At 43.9% G+C, this 16251-nt stretch overlaps 1 protein-coding gene and 1 long non-coding RNA gene across 6 annotated transcripts in view; one reads left to right on the top strand and one right to left on the bottom strand.

Moving 5' to 3' along the window:
- Nucleotides 1-16251, bottom strand: part of PPP6R2 (protein phosphatase 6 regulatory subunit 2) — a 173581-nt gene that overhangs the window by 128506 nt on the left and 28824 nt on the right. The window contains exon 2 of one of the 5 annotated variants that reach the window (XM_043521733.1): nucleotides 4021-4109. The exons of the other annotated variants lie outside the window; for them this stretch is intronic. The gene's annotated coding sequence lies outside the window, so the exon portion shown is untranslated. The remainder of the gene's footprint in view (nucleotides 1-4020; nucleotides 4110-16251) is intronic. 5 annotated transcript variants of the gene reach the window in all.
- The window catches only part of LOC122461583, a 30530-nt gene continuing 26896 nt past the window's right edge, over nucleotides 12618-16251 (top strand). The window contains exons 1-2 of the long non-coding RNA XR_006283553.1: nucleotides 12618-12806; nucleotides 14834-14967. This is a non-coding gene — a long non-coding RNA (uncharacterized LOC122461583). The remainder of the gene's footprint in view (nucleotides 12807-14833; nucleotides 14968-16251) is intronic.

Raw genomic sequence — 16251 nt, forward strand, 5'->3', positions numbered from 1 at the left:
CGATCCCCAATTAAGTCATCCCAGCTAGGGCTTTGTCAAGCCTGACCTTAAAAACTTCTAAGGAAGGAGATTCTACCACCTCCCTAGGTAACACATTCCAGTGTTTCACCACCCTCTTGGTGAAAAAGTTTTTCCTAATATCCAACCTAAACCTCCCCCACTGCAACTTGAGACCATTACTCCTTGTCCTGTCCTCTTCTACCACTGAGAATAGTCTAGAAACATCCTCTCTGGAACCACCTCTCAGGTAGTTGAAAGTAGCTATCAAATCCCCTCTCATTCTTCTCTTCTGCAGACTAAACAATCCCAGTTCCCTCAGCCTCTCCTCATAAGTCATGTGTTCCAGACCCCTAATCATTTTTGTTGCCCTTCGCTGGACTCTCTCCAATTTATTCACATCCTTCTTGTAGTGTGGGGCCCAACACTGGACAAAGGACTCCAGATGAGGCCTCACCAATGTCGAATAGAGGGGAACAATCACGTCCCTCGATCTGCTCGCTATGCCCCTACTTATACATCCCAAAATGCCATTGGCCTTCTTGGCAACAAGGGCACGCTGCAGACTCATATCCAGCTTCTCGTCCACTGTCACCCCTAGGTCCTTTTCCGCAGAACTGCTGCCTAGACATTCGGTCCCTAGTCTGTAGCGGTGCATTGGGTTCTTCCGTCCTAAGTGCAGGACCCTGCACTTATCCTTATTGAACCTCATCAGATTTCTTTTGGCCCAATCCTCCAATTTGTCTAGGTCCCTCTGTACCCTATCCCTGCCTTCCAGCGTATCTACCACTCCTCCTAGTTTAGTATCATCCGCAAATTTGCTGAGGGTGCAATCCACACCATCCTCCAGATCATTTATGAAGATATTGAACAGAACCGGCCCCAGGACCGACCCTTGGGGCACTCCACTTGACACCGGCTGCCAGCTAGACATGGAGCCATTGATCACTACCCGCTGAGCCCGACAATCTAGCCAACTTTCTACCCACCTTATAGTGCATTCATCCAGCCCATACTACTTTAACTTGCTGACAAGAATACTGTGGGAGACCGTGTCAAAAGCTTTGCTAAAGTCAAGAAACAATATATCCACTGCTTTCCCTTCATCCACAGAACCAGTAATCTCATCATAGAAGGCGATTAGATTAGTCAGGCATGACCTTCCCTTGGTGAATCCATGCTGACTGTTCCTGATCACTTTCCTCTCCTCTCAGTGCTTCAGGATTGATTCTTTGAGGACCTGCTCCATGATTTTTCTGGGGACTGAGGTGAGGCTGACTGGGCTGTAGTTCCCAGGATCCTCCTTCTTCCCTTTTTTAAAGATGGGCACTACATTAGCCTTTTTCCAGTCATCCGGGACTTCCCCCGTTCGCCACGAGTTTTCAAAGATAAGAATAAGGGGGGATTTGATAGCTGCTTTCAACTACCTGAAACGGGGTTCCAAAGAGGATGGATCTAGACTGTTCTCAGTGGTAGCTGATGACAGAACAAGGAGTAATGGTCTCAAGTTGCAGTGGGGGAGCTTTAGGTTGGATATTAGGAAAAACTTTTTCACTAGGAGGGTGGTGAAACACTGGAATGCGTTACCTAGGGAGGTTGTGGAATCTCCCTCCTTAGAAGTTTTTAAGGTCAGGCTTGACAAAGCCCTGGCTGGGATGATTTAGTTGGGAATTGGCCCAGCTTTGAGCAGGGGGTTGGACTAGATGACCTCCTGAGGTCCCTTCCGACCCCGATATTCTATGACTTGTAGGCTCTAAAGTTTTACATTGTACAAAAAATAACTGCATTCAAAAATAAAACATAATTCTACATCTGTAAGTTCAACTTTCATGATAAAGAGATTGTATTACAGTACTTGTATGCGGTGAATTGAAAAATACTATTTCTTTTGTTTTTATAGCACAAATATTTGTAATCAAAAATAAATATAAAGTGAGCACTGTACACTTTGTGTTGTGTTATAGTTAAAATCAATATATTTGAAAATGTAGAAAACGTCCAAAAATATTTAAATAAATGGTATTCTATTATTGTTTAATAGTGCGATTAATTGCAATTAATTTTTTTCAATCACGATTAATTTTTTTTAATCGCTTGACAACCCTAGCGTTAACAAGATATTTTTACACAATACAGGGTCTTCTCGTCGGATCCTGAAGTAAGTTTCCAATCTTGTGTTTAAGACTAAACTGAAGCGCAACATTAACAATGAACATGCCTTGAGAAACTTTATGTATATATCCCCCCTTCAGTACCACACGCATGAAAAATGGGCATTAGATAGAAGCATCAGACAAGTACTCTAACATCTAGACAGTATTTCAAACTAGAATTTCAAAATCTATGAAAAGCATGAGGAGTCTACAACTCATAGAGCACTCAAGGAAAAAGTACTATACTTTCTCACCTTCCCCATCCTGAGTTACTTATGAATTCACAAATTTTAATAATTCTGACGAAGTGGGTTATAGCCCTCGAAAGCTTATGCCCAAATAAATTTTTTTAATCTCTAAGGTGCCACAAGGACTCCTCGTTTTCACAGAAGTACAGGGAGTCCTCAGACTTACGACGCCTGATTTAGGTCGGATGCCACTTACAACGCTTTTCAATTGACTGCCCATTCCCCCACCCCACCCCGTTTCGCCCTTACAACGCTCAATTTGCATAAAGACAGGTTTCAGAGCAACAGCCGTGTTAGTCTGTATTCGCAAAAAGAAAAGGAGGACTTGTGGCACCTTAGAGACTAACCAATTTATTTGAGCATGAGCTTTCGTGAGCTACCGATGAAGTGAGCTGTAGCTCACGAAAGCTCATGCTCAAATAAATTGGTTAGTCTCTAAGGTGCCACAAGTACTCCTTTTCAATTTGCATAAAGTTCGCTTGAAATCACTTCCTGGTTGTGTTATTCTGGTATGGAGCTGGAAGGGGTCGCTTCTCATTGGCTTTGAGGCAGCAGGGTAGCTTGTTGCCAGGTAGGGTTGCCGCTTGTTTCTGATTGGCTCCCGGCCTGGTCTCAGCCAATCAGAAAGCTTGAACAGTGATTGGCTGAGGCTCAGCATGTGTACCGTTCTCCCTGGCTTTCTGAGCCTGTGTTGCTGGCATTCTGAGCAGCCATATGTGAGTTTATATGTTTATTTGCATGCTGTTTACAAAATACAGTGTGCAGTAAATACACTGATGTTGCAACATTTCTCATCTATAATTCATTTAGTACAAAAATCTGGGTTATTGTGGTGAAAACAGTGTATCAAGCTTTGGTTCAAGAACAAATCCCACCTTCATACCATTGATTCCTATGGGAAAAGTGGTTTTGACTTACATTTTGACGTACAATGCAATTCTCAGTTACTATTTTAAGTCCTTAGCTTACTATCATAAAATCTCACATATAAGCTAATCTATATATAAGAAAACATAGTATGATGAAGGTGGGTGAAACCTCTTTGAAGCTGGTGGGCATGAAAGCACCATTCAGGATAAATGTAAGAATTTAATCTCCTTTTTGGAGTAAGCTGAAACAACAGTAAGCACTGCCAAAAACACAGACCACATCATGGCCAGTCAGATGCTGAAGAATGAATGCAAATGCAGGGAGCTAGGTACTGTTTCGTGAAAATCCACGCGTCTGTGTGCAGCAGCACACAGAAAGCCAAGGAGACAGCTAGAAAAGCACCATGGCGGTGGCCCTGAGAGAAAGCCTAGAAAGATCTTTTGAGGCAGAGTGCTAGCTGGAATGAGGCTAGGAACTGTGAGCAAAGAAACTGCCTCCCGTTTGATTACGTTTGCTTCCTATTATATTCAGAGAAATGGGACTTAGTATGCAATTCTTTGTAAATAAACCAGACTGCATCAAAGAAATACCTGACTTCATTATCACTTTCTCCTTCTAACAGATACAACCCTGAATAATGCCCAATTGCACGGATCAAACAACACTAACAATGTGATGTCACACTAAGCCGTAATGATCTACAAAACAGGATACACATATTAATTGAAATGTCACTATATTTCTCATTTTACCATCTGCAATGGCTGCACTCACAAATATCCAATCAAACTGATGATGTAACTCAGCTATACTCAGTCTTGGACAGCTAGCAAGTACCTTCCTGGTTAGCAAACAGAAGCACCAAAATTAGTGTAAAAAGAAAAGGAGGACTTGTGGCACCTTAGAGACTAACCAATTTATTTGAGCATAAGCTTTCGTGAGCTACAGCTCACTTCATCGGATGCATACTGTGGAAACTGCAGAAGACATTATATACACAGAGACCATGAAACAATACCTCCTCCCACCCCACTCTCCTGCTGGTAATAGCTTATCTAAAGTGATCATCGGATGCATTCGATGAAGTGAGCTGTAGCTCACGAAAGCTTATGCTCAAATAAATTGGTTAGTCTCTAAGGTGCCACTAGTACTCCTTTTCTTATTATTAAAATGGTGATTTAAATCACTCTACTTTGCCATTTGGTCATCACATGTAGAACAGGAACAAACAGAATTACTGCAGACTCTCAACATGACACCATGTTGTGATCTCCACCAGGAATAGAATCACACTAGATGATAAGGCCCTTCAGGCTTTAAAACCTAGATCCAAAATTTTCAAAGATCACTAGTGACTCAGGGTACCATGAATTTTTGGTTTGCCCAACTTGAGATGCCTAAGGGGGTCTGATTTTCGGAAAGTGTTCAGCACCCACAATGAAAATCAGAATCTCAGGTGTCTCAAGTTGGGTACTCCAAAACTAAATCACCCAAAATCACTAGCCCCTTCTAGACTTCTGAAAATCTTGGGGCAATCTATTAAAAATCTTGGGAAAAAAACTATGAAACTATTAGATTTTTCACTGATCTGGTGGAAGGTCAGTGAATTAGCACTGCCCAGGATCCTGTCATTCCCAGACAAATCCCAGAGACTCTTGATGGACACATGCTTCTTACCACCCACACTCCTTTACTAAAGAATCCTGTACATCTCAATACTCTCTCTCTCTTCCCCTTAAACTAATTGCTCTTCTTATATGAGCTAAAACTCAACCAACGACAGAATTATGCTGGCAGAACAGGGAAAATACTTTGACAAATTGGCCATATCCTGACTTCACCAACATTCAAAGTCACCAGACTATCGATTGTCAAGGTGTTGCCAAGCATCAGGTCATGCTGGACTCATACTATTTCTGGATATGCCAACAACACTTTTATCCATCTTTCACTGACCAGACTATGTCCCTTCCTCCCAAACAAAGACAAACATCATGATCTACAATTTTGACTCCTCCAGGTTAGACTACCTCAAATTTCTCTATATGGGACTGAATGCAACCATTTTAAGTCAGTACAACACGTACCATCAGCAATCAAAATAGTTATATTTGTACTCACAAACTCCACACTCCATTTCACAACAGAGTTCAAAGCTCTGGTCGTAATATACAAAACATTTACTACATGGAACCTAGTTCTTTCAGACTGCCTCGCCCTCCATGATCCTCCAAAGAAAGTAATGCTCCACAAAAGCAATGAACATAGAGAGGCCCAACTTTAGACTATTGGGGAAGATCCCACAGAGAGTTCTCAGTGTCAGGAAACTGACTGTAAAATTTTTTGCAAGAAGAAATCAGACAAAGCCCAACCCTGAAAGCATTTAGAGCAGGGGTCTCAAAGTTCAGGCCCGCGGGGCATCTGTGGCCCGAGAACCTCCACACTGCGGCCCGCAGAAACGTTCATCCGGCCCTCATGGCTGCCGGCTGGGGCGGGGGGGGGGGGGAGGTGAGGAGGGGCGGGGGTTTGGCAAGAGAGATGCAGCTATGCTGCCAGCTGTCTACTGCAGGTGCCGCCCCCCACAGCTCCCATTGGCTAGGGAAGAGGGACAGAGATACCATCACTAGTTGCCGGGCAGAATCAGCCATGGAGGCAGCATCATTAGTTGCCAGGCAGAGGCAGCGTCACTAGTCACTGGGCAGAGTCAGCCGGGGCCATATAGCCAGGGCTATATATACATAAAGCCAAGGGAGCAAGGGAAAAGGGTGGGAAACAGGCTGGGAGGTGGCATGACTCGTGAGGCTCCAAGGACAGCATGAGGGGGCACGCTGCCTCCATCCCCCCACCCCAAGCGCCGACTTCGTGGCCTATGGGAGCTCTGGAGCGCCTGCACGGAGGCAATGTGCCTGGTGCCTGCAGATAAGATAAGGTGAAGGTAAGGAGGAGGAAAGAGGTTATTTCTAGCTGTTGGCACTGCAGGTCTGTGTAATGAAATGGGGCCCTTTATTTACTTTTTTATCTACTGTCCCATGTCATGTGGGTACTTTGTGTAGGAGAGGGCCATCTCAGCAGGGAGCACCAGGAGGCACTGAACCTGATGGGAGCCTAATCCCAGTCACACAGGGAGGGTTAGACCCACCCACTGCCCCATCTCTTGAGGGGAGTAGCCATGCGCCTCACCCCCTGCATCTGGCTAGCGGGCAGACCATGACTGTGCCGCCTCCTCAGCCGCTTTTGTGCCCACGGAGGCTGAGGCCCACCCCAGCAAGGTCCTGCTGTCAGCAGAGCATGGGAAAGGGGACTGAACACAACTCTCTGATGCCCACCTTGCTGCACTCCTGAAGGTTTCAACTGCTCAGTTGCTGAGGCCAAACATCAACTAACGGAACTGAAGCATTGCTTCCACCTTAACATCAACTTCCACCTTAACTGAATTGTCTCGTTAGCACTGACCCCCCACTTGGTAAGTAAAAGATGGTAACTCCCATCTTTTCATGTGCTGTGCATTTATACCTGCCTCTGTATTTTCCACTCCATGCATCTGATGAAGTGGGTTTTAGCCCACGAAAGCTTATGCCCAAATAACTTTATTAGTCTCAAAGGTGCCACAAGGACTCCTCGTTGTTTTTGCTGATACAGATTAACATGGCTACCACTCTGAAACTTATTACAAACATTGTAAAGTAACAAGCACAGGACACCACAATTATTTGCAGATCTCATACTCCGTTTTGGCACTTTATCACCCATTTCTCCTCTCTCCTTGCCTAGCTGCTAGGAAAAATTGAGGTGTTTCTCTTTTTTCTCTGCATCTCTTAATTCCCAGCCACTTGCAGAAAAATGGAGGAATCCCACTGGGTCCAGTACATTTTCTCAGCGTTATATGTGGTGCCTCACATTTGTCAGCATAGCTTCCACTCAATACCCATATCACACAATATGCCTAAAAACAGACAAAGCAGTTCCATACAATCACTACTTGCCCTGACTAAGCTGGGGTGCCTCTAGATTTAATCAAATGAATAGACACCAACAAGAGTTATGTAAGAACTGCCATACTGGGTCAGACCTTGGTCCATCTTTCCCAGTATCCTGTCTCCAATGGTGGCCTGTACCACGCCTTGAGGGGAAACGTAAACAAAAGGGAAATTATGGAGTGATCCACCCATCTTCTGGTAGTCAGAGGCTTAGGGTCAACCAGAGCATGCAGCCTTAGAACCTCAGGAGGATTATTAATAGACTTTCTATACTTCTGGCTGATTTTCACATGACCACCTATGTTGATATCAGTTTGTCACATCTGTCCATAAGTAATGTTATTTGAATACTGAAAGCAACCTGCAAATAAGTCAATTCAACTTTGCTAATATTAAGATTATCCAACTAAACTTTCCAAGCTCTAGATACAACTCTGACAACATATATAAAAATGGTGCGGTTTCTATCTGTGCCTTTACTTTGTAGTCCAGTGTATTAGCATTCCAGTATTTACATTGAGAAACTCAGAGATACTTTTCAGCTGAGTGCTTCACTGCTTTCAGGCCAGTTTACAGTGTGGAGTAAGTATGAATTTAATGAGCAAATCTGTAATTGAAACAAGAAAGCACCATAGTCAAACTTAAGTCACACTATGATGTGATGAAAGCTCCTTAGGAAACTGCTTTGAGTATCCACTTATTATGAACTGCTGTGAACAGTATTTCTTCTAAACTTGCAGAAAACTGAAAGGGGAGAAATTGCCATACATACATATTTTCTGACTATAGGAATATCTCTGTTCTACCTTCCCTATATTTGTTAATTTTAAGTTCACCTATTTACCTGTATCACTGTATTATTGACCTCTATAAAAGCATGTTTAGGACAGTTTGTAAAGAAGATTCTATGCAAAATAAAAGGTGTGCTATATACAGATTTTAGAGATCCCAAATGGAAGACACAGTGAACCCATGTGCATGTAGAAGGACTTTTAACTCTTCTTCTAGATAAGTTCTGCTGATGTGGCAAGAACATTTGTTTTTTTGACACAGTGGTGAACTGATGAAACATACTTGGCCTCCTGACGTACAGCTCATACTAACAGTGACCTGAAAATGATTTTATACTTTTATTCTAGATGATAGTGTTTTTAAAAAAGCAACTTCACAGTTATCTTGATGTTAATTTTCATAGCGTCTTCTCTCTAATCCAATTTACATCTGAAAGGCGCTGGAACATTTCTCTTTGTACCATCAGAGAAACAATTTTGCAGAGTAAATGGAAAAAGGGGTTGGTTCCAAATCCTTCAAGAAAGCCTTGGCAGCCTATGGCTACAAAGTAGCATACTCTGGGTCTTATGGTCCATGAATAGCTAAAAAAAGCCGCATTGCTAAGTTGCTTGGTGCCCATTATCAGAGTTATAGGCTTACCAGCAGTAGAAATATGTCTGGCTAGTTCCTACAGCAACCTCTTCCTCTGCACCAACAGCAACAAGAAAAAAAAATGCTACAGACTCTCTGGGCAGCCTGCCAGGTAACCTTAACTTGACAGGAAGAAACAGCAAAAGAATAAAGACTGCTAACTGAAAGATGCCTGTTCTCTCATTTCTGTTTCCTTCTCTCACCCTCTCATTATGTGTCCTTGTTTATAAATTGCTATTCCCCACTTTAAAAAGATCACTATGCACAGATGTGAACCACACAGCACCACCAAGACCTTTGAAGAGAAACATTTATCTGCTTACCTGAACATTTCCTTTCTTTGAGTTAATGAAGTCCATAGATCTGTTACAATGGGTATTTCAGCCTGCTTGCAGGTTAGAAACAGAGCCATACTTGTCAGTCACTGGCAGCAGGGAAATGCCCTGCCCCCTTAAATTTCCTCCAATTGAAACAGCTTCAACAGCCAGGGTAATTTCATTCTACTTTCCAAAATTAGAGACTGCATTAAATATACACTGAAGAAAAAGAACAATTTATCCTACTGCAGAGCATAAGGACAAGTTCCCCTGATAAAATAAACCTAAATGTTTGGTTGTCAATTTCCATCTCAATTCCGGATGATCCCATTTGTCTCTGGGAGAAGCAAGATCTGTGGAAATTGTTTGAAGGAAAGGAAACATGCAGGTAAGTGCAGAAAAATGTTCCTATTCTTCATCATGCTAAGATATAGATATCTATTACAGTAGGATTTTCATAGCGGTAGGCTACACGGTGGGAAGTAGGATCATTCTTTAAAGATGTACATTCAAAATAGTGCAAATGATATTTCTTCTCTTTCCCTGGGCACTAAGGCAGGGAGAAGACTTCCATCAAAAATGGTATTGGCTAAAGATTGGATGACCAATATGCAGAATCTGGTGAATTTATATACGGATTGCTACCTCGCTGCCTAGCAGATCTCACTACTGAAGATATGACTTCTCTGCCCTGAAATTGTCAGCACTTTTACAGATTGGACTTTGATGCTTGACAGAAGGGAAAATATTTCTTGAATTTCCTTTGGGCATGAATGATAGGACAGTTGTAAAGACTGTTTGTCAGCATTCAAAATACACACTGGGTCTCATTCAGGAGAGTTCCCAAGTTCAAAAGCTCATCTGATTGGAGATAGCAGTTATCGGGAAGTCTACTTTAATGGATAAATATGATGACACTTAGAATCATAGAATATCAGGGCTGGAAGGGACCCCAGAAGGTCATCTAGTCCAACCCCCTGCTCAAAGCAGGACCAAGTCCCAGTTAAATCATCCCAGCCAGGGCTTGGTCAAGCCTGACCTTAAAAACCTCTAAGGAAGGAGATTCTACCACCTCCCTAGGTAACGCATTCCAGTGTTTCACCACCCTCTTAGTGAAAAAGTTTTTCCTAATATCCAATCTAAACCTCCCCCATTGCAACTTGAGACCATTACTCCTCGTTCTGTCATCTGCTACCATTGAGAACAGTCTAGAGCCATCCTCTTTGGAACCCCCTTTCAGGTAGTTGAAAGCAGCTATCAAATCCCCCCTCATTCTTCTCTTCTGCAGACTAAACAATCCCAGCTCCCTCAGCCTCTCCTCATAAGTCATGTGCTCTAGACCCCTAATCATTTTTGTTGCCCTTCGCTGGACTCTTTCCAATTTATCCACATCCTTCTTGTAGTGTGGGGCCCAAAACTGGACACAGTACTCCAGATGAGGCCTCACCAGTGTCGAATAGAGGGGAACGATCACGTCCCTCGATCTGCTCGCTATGCCCCTACTTATACATCCCAAAATGCCATTGGCCTTCTTGGCAACAAGGGCACACTGCTGACTCATATCCAGCTTCTCGTCTACTGTCACCCCTAGGTCCTTTTCCGCAGAACTGCTGCCTAGACATTCGGTCCCTAGTCTGTAGCGGTGCATTGGATTCTTCCATCCTAAGTGCAGGACCCTGCACTTATCCTTATTGAACCTCATCAGATTTCTTTTGGCCCAATCCTCCAATTTGTCTAGGTCCTTCTGTATCCTATCCCTCCCCTCCAGTGTATCTACCACTCCTCCCAGTTTAGTATCATCCGCAAATTTGCTGAGAGTGCAATCCACACCATCCTCCAGATCATTTATGAAGATATTGAACAAAACCGGCCCCAGGACCGACCCCTGGGGCACTCCACTTGACACCGGCTGCCAACTAGACATGGAGCCATTGATCACTACCCGTTGAGCCCGACAATCTAGCCAGCTTTCTACCCACCTTATAGTGCATTCATCCAGCCCATACTTCCTTAACTTGCTGACAAGAATGCTGTGGGAGACCGTGTCAAAAGCTTTGCTAAAGTCAAGAAACAATACATCCACTGCTTTCCCTTCATCCACAGAACCAGTAATCTCATCATAAAAGGCGATTAGATTAGTCAGGCATGACCTTCCCTTGGTGAATCCATGCTGACTGTTCCTGATCCCTTTCCTCTCCTCTAAGTGCTTCAGGATTGATTCTTTGAGGACCTGCTCCATGATTTTTCCAGGGACTGAGGTGAGGCTGACTGGCCTGTAGTTCCCAGGATCCTCCTTCTTCCCTTTTTTAAAGATGGGCACTACATTAGCCTTTTTCCAGTCATCCGGGACTTCCCCCGTTCGCCACGAGTTTTCAAAGATAATGGCCAAGGGCTCTGCAATCACAGCCGCCAATTCCTTCAGCACTCTCGGATGCAATTCGTCCGGCCCCATGGACTTGTGCACGTCCAGCTTTTCTAAATAGTCCCTAACCACCTCTATCTCTACAGAGGGCTGGCCATCTCTTCCCCATTTTGTGATGCCCAGCACAGCAGTCTGGGAGCTGACCTTGTTAGTGAAAACAGAGGCAAAAAAAGCATTGAGTACATTAGCTTTTTCCACATCCTCTGTCACTAGGTTGCCTCCCTCATTCAGTAAGGGGCCCACACTTTCCTTGGCTTTCTTCTTGTTGCCAACATACCTGAAGAAACCCTTCTTGTTACTCTTGACATCTCTTGCTAGCTGCAGCTCCAGGTGCGATTTGGCCCTCCTGATATCTTTCCTACATGCCCGAGCAATATTTTTATACTCTTCCCTGGTCATATGTCCAACCTTCCACTTCTTGTAAGCTTCTTTTTTATGTTTAAGATCCGCTAGGATTTCACCATTAAGCCAAGCTGGTCGCCTGCCATATTTACTATTCTTTCGACTTGCAACAGGGGGTTAATTGAGGTAGTGTTGTAAGGACCAGAATGAAATGTCAAGGTTGTATTCTATAACCTGTGGGGCTGGAAACAACGTAGTTACCCTAAGGAGGTATTTAATGTCAGGGTTTACACATCTTGTCTTTAACATGCTGAGACCCTTATACTAGAGAAACTTTACATTTTTGCTTGAACATTCTCATTAAAGCCCTCCTGGAGGAATTCAAATTCATATGTTTAATGTGGTAATTAAAACACAGACTTTACTTCTACCAATAAAATAAGTTCTATTTATTGACTATTCTGCTGTCCATGGGAGCGATCATCACTTCATCCCAGCATCCATGTTGCACCGATCTGGTGTTGGGGTGCTCTCAGAGACCAGAAAGGGGATGGAGAAGCAGCTAGCCTTGTGACTGTGACAATCCAGCTCATTAATGAGTGGTTGGCTTTGAAAAATCTGATTTCTGTATTCACCAGCTGAGGGAACAGAAAATAGATAATTGGGCCTCTATCAATAGATGTGATACGTTGAAATGTGGAGGGATAATACGAATTACTGGATAAGGCTCATATGAACTCCTGTTCACTGAAGCATGTCTGTGCATGAGAGCAACATTCCTAATAGGATTTACTAAGAACTGGATTTTTGTTTGACTCCACTTTTTTTTCCCCTTTATGGTCATTTTTATTTTCCGTTATCATTCTTCTGAGATGAGGCCTTGTACCCAACAGGATTCATCTTCAGCTAAGAGCTATGATTGATTTCCTTGGAACCATATATCTGTTTACCATGAACACAAGATTCATAACCATGACCAGCAGAATTTTCCCAGAAGCCCATATTAATACCACTGTGATTTCAGGAGACCCTGAAAACATCTGTCAGTCTAAATAATAGTGAGTAGAACTTGCTGGGGGGGGTGCGGGGGGGACTGCCATCCATATGCAAACTGGGAGAATTGACTATGGAACGGTAAAATGGCCATGAGAATATAAGCCTCCTTTAGGAACTCATTCAGATGTTTCATAGAGAGCCCTGTTAGTTCCCTATTCTCTAAGTTTAGGGGTACGTCTGCACTTACTGGGGATTGAGGCTGCGGCAATTGATACACCAGGGGTTGACTTAGTGAACACCCGCTAAATCGACTGCAGCTCACTCTCCCGTCAACTCCAGTATTCCACCAGACGAGAAGTGCAAGGTAAGTCAACAGGAGAGTTTCTCCCGTTGACCCAGCGTAGAATAGACACCGTAGTAAGTTGACTTAAGCTACATCGACTCCAGCTATGTTAACCCCGTAACGTAGACCTGCCTTAGAAACAGGATGGGTTATATCGCTCTTATCTGAAGTAGGTAATGTAGGGTTACATTCACATCCTGTCATTTCAACGGGCTGCCTGAGTTTAGAAATGAGACAAAATTGTGCCTGTGATTCTTGCAATGCTCCGGAGAATAACCCTCTCTGGACAATGCCCAGTGACCTTACTCTGGCCAAAGTTGTAGGTTCCCCAACTGAAAGACCCTGGCACCATTCAGGGGTCTAACTCTAAATAGGGCTGGTTGCAAGTCATGTGAATTACTCTGAGGCAATTGAGGGCAACTACAGTAGAACCTCAAGAGTTACAAACTCCTTGGAAATGGAGGTCATTCGTAACTCTGAACAAAATACTATGGTTGTTCTTTCAAAAGTTTACAACTGAACATTGTCTTAATACAGCTTTGAAACTTTATTATGCAGAAGAAAAATGTTTTCCCTTTATTTCTTTAAGTAATTTACATTTAACACAGCACTGTACTGTATTTGCTTTTCTTTTTTTCTTTCTTTTGGTCTCTGCTGCTGCCTGATTCCATACTTCCAGTTCCAAATGAGGTGTGTGGTTGTCTGGTCAGTTCATAACTCTGGTGTTTGTAGCTCTGGGTTTCTATGGTACTGACCTTGCCTCAACACCCTCAATTTGTTCCTCCCACCACTTGCAAAATGGTACTCTCCTGTACTTTAGGGACTGTTTTAACTTGCCATGTGATCTTTCAGTCGTGTCTGGCAGGAGCCAGGATTATAAATCTATTTCTCTGACAGCTCTGGATAGCTTTGGCTTTCCAAAAAGTTTCCCACTATAGAATTACAAGCTGGAAACCAATTTGCTTGAGAAGGCCCCGTATACCTGCATGCAAAGATTTAGGTCCTACTAACTTTTGCACAGAAAAGCCCTTAGGCTTTTAAGTTATGACAACCATATGAGCAATACTGTCCACCCATGCTAGCATTGCCTGTGAAATCATGTGAAGAGCGTCAAACAACACTTCATAATTTTTATTTCTGTTTTTGTTGGGCTCATGTGACCTGAGAGCTTTCACACCCAGGGAAGAGACTGAGCCCAGACTTGGCTACCTGCAGAGGACCTGCGGAGTGAGGAGGCTATCCTTTCAGATCTAAAAAAAAGTCTCACTCAGTTAGAAATGCTGAGTCGCTGACCACCAGGGAAGATAACTGTTTCCCCTTGGTAGTAATACCAGGTTGAATTTGGACTGGTACACATGGAGGAACTTTATGGCCTTATAAAATTGAGAGGGGGAGGGCTAGAAAAAAGTAAAAGATGGGCCAAGAGGCTCCTTACTGCCTGCTGCTCTTCCACATACGGGCTGTCCTCATCACTCCATGGACAGCCACCATGGACCAGCTGTGGAGTGGCAAGGCAACCTATAGTGACAGCCAGGGTCAACAGCCTAATAGTTAGAGTGTAGCAACCTACACCAGCATCTGGGACAACACTCCAATACTTTCCTAGTCTTTTAGGTTGGGCAGGAAATCCCCACCCTTCATCACAGTTTGTCTAGGGCACCTGCAGACCTCCTCAGCATAGATTCACAGTACTTAGTACTCTTCCTGGGAATATCTTTTATTATTTGATCCCCATCTCTGATTCAGGCAGCTGGCGTCCCCTGAGGAAGAATTCCCTTTCCCATCCCACTTTGTGCATGCATGAACCCAGAAGAATAATTCAGCAAAGATCAAGCCACAGGTCTGTGCTAAATCTGTCAAGCTGGATGTACTCTGTGAAGGTAAGAAGGGGAACTGGGCACTGATCTTACATATTTATATCCCCTTTGGGAATTTCTCCTTATGATCCTGCTTCAAAAGGAGGAACAAACTTGGGCTCCGATATGGCTCCAAAAATATTTCAAGTGGTAGCAAGCTCCTGCTCTCACAGAGGCTTTGCTTATTGTCCTCCCTCCTCAACAGGGACCCCATCTGGATCTCTCAGGGAAGTTACTGGGGTTGAAGAATGGATTCCCCAGAGGCTCACCCGTTTTCTGTTATAGGGGGTCCACATGGGCCAGATGGTCTGGGATGTCCGTAACTATCCCCTGGGAGGCCTGTTATAGAGGATGAAGCAGGGGGAGGAGCTAGTTTTGCCAGTGTCTGTGCTGTGTGTAATGCTCTCCATCCATGGCCCAAGAGGAATCGAAGGGAAAAAGGTGGCCGCGCTGTGCAGATAAGGAACAGCTTTGGTGCGGACTTAAGGATCTAGGGCACAATATTTCATCTGGTACACTGACCTTCTGGCACCGCTCCTCTCATGGAAATGTGATGTGGGGGTTGCTTGCCATTCCAGTCCTGTCTGGCTCCTTTTCTGCAGGGAAGGGGGGAGACGTACGACACAAGACTGAGGCAACCCTACCAGACCAGGCTGAGGCAGGAACAGAGATGGCTGAGCTTCCCGACAAGACAACTGACAATGTGTGAAGGACACACTCACCCTTCCTTTTGCCTTTGGTTTTCTCCGTCTAGCTCTCTCCCTGATGCCTCAAGAGGCGCTAGCCACTGCAGACTCCTCAAAAAGAGAAAAATCTCCCCAGTAAGCAAATGCAGCCCTGGGACATGGCTAGGAATTACTCATTACTGAGCCCAAATGGTAATCAGAAATTTGAAATAAAAGATTGAAATTTCCCTCAGAAGAGCTCTGCAGCAGGGAGGGTTCAGAGAGCCATCTGCTGATGGGGAGGCAGATAAAACTGGTGGGAACTTCAAGAATCAGGACACTGGCCTGCTGCCAGGGACCAGCAGATTTGGTTCTGCCCCAAGATGCAAATTAATTCAAATACCCATCAAAATGGATCTGTGGACCTTATCACGATGAAGAATGGAGCTGACCACTGGCATATTTTAAATCATAGTATTGTTCATTAAAAACCTCTTACGAATGACTACTAAAGGGTTCAAACCTAAAAGGTCCCCAGGAAATGCAATTAATTTGCACTGCAGACTGCTGTCTTTAGCTCATGAGTCATTGCTCAGTCAGGCAACTGAGTGTCTGTATATGCTTGTCAAGAGCAGCAGCATCT

The sequence above is a fragment of the Chelonia mydas genome, chromosome 1 (genome assembly GCF_015237465.2).
Source record: "Chelonia mydas isolate rCheMyd1 chromosome 1, rCheMyd1.pri.v2, whole genome shotgun sequence".
Classification (NCBI taxonomy): domain Eukaryota; kingdom Metazoa; phylum Chordata; order Testudines; family Cheloniidae; genus Chelonia; species Chelonia mydas.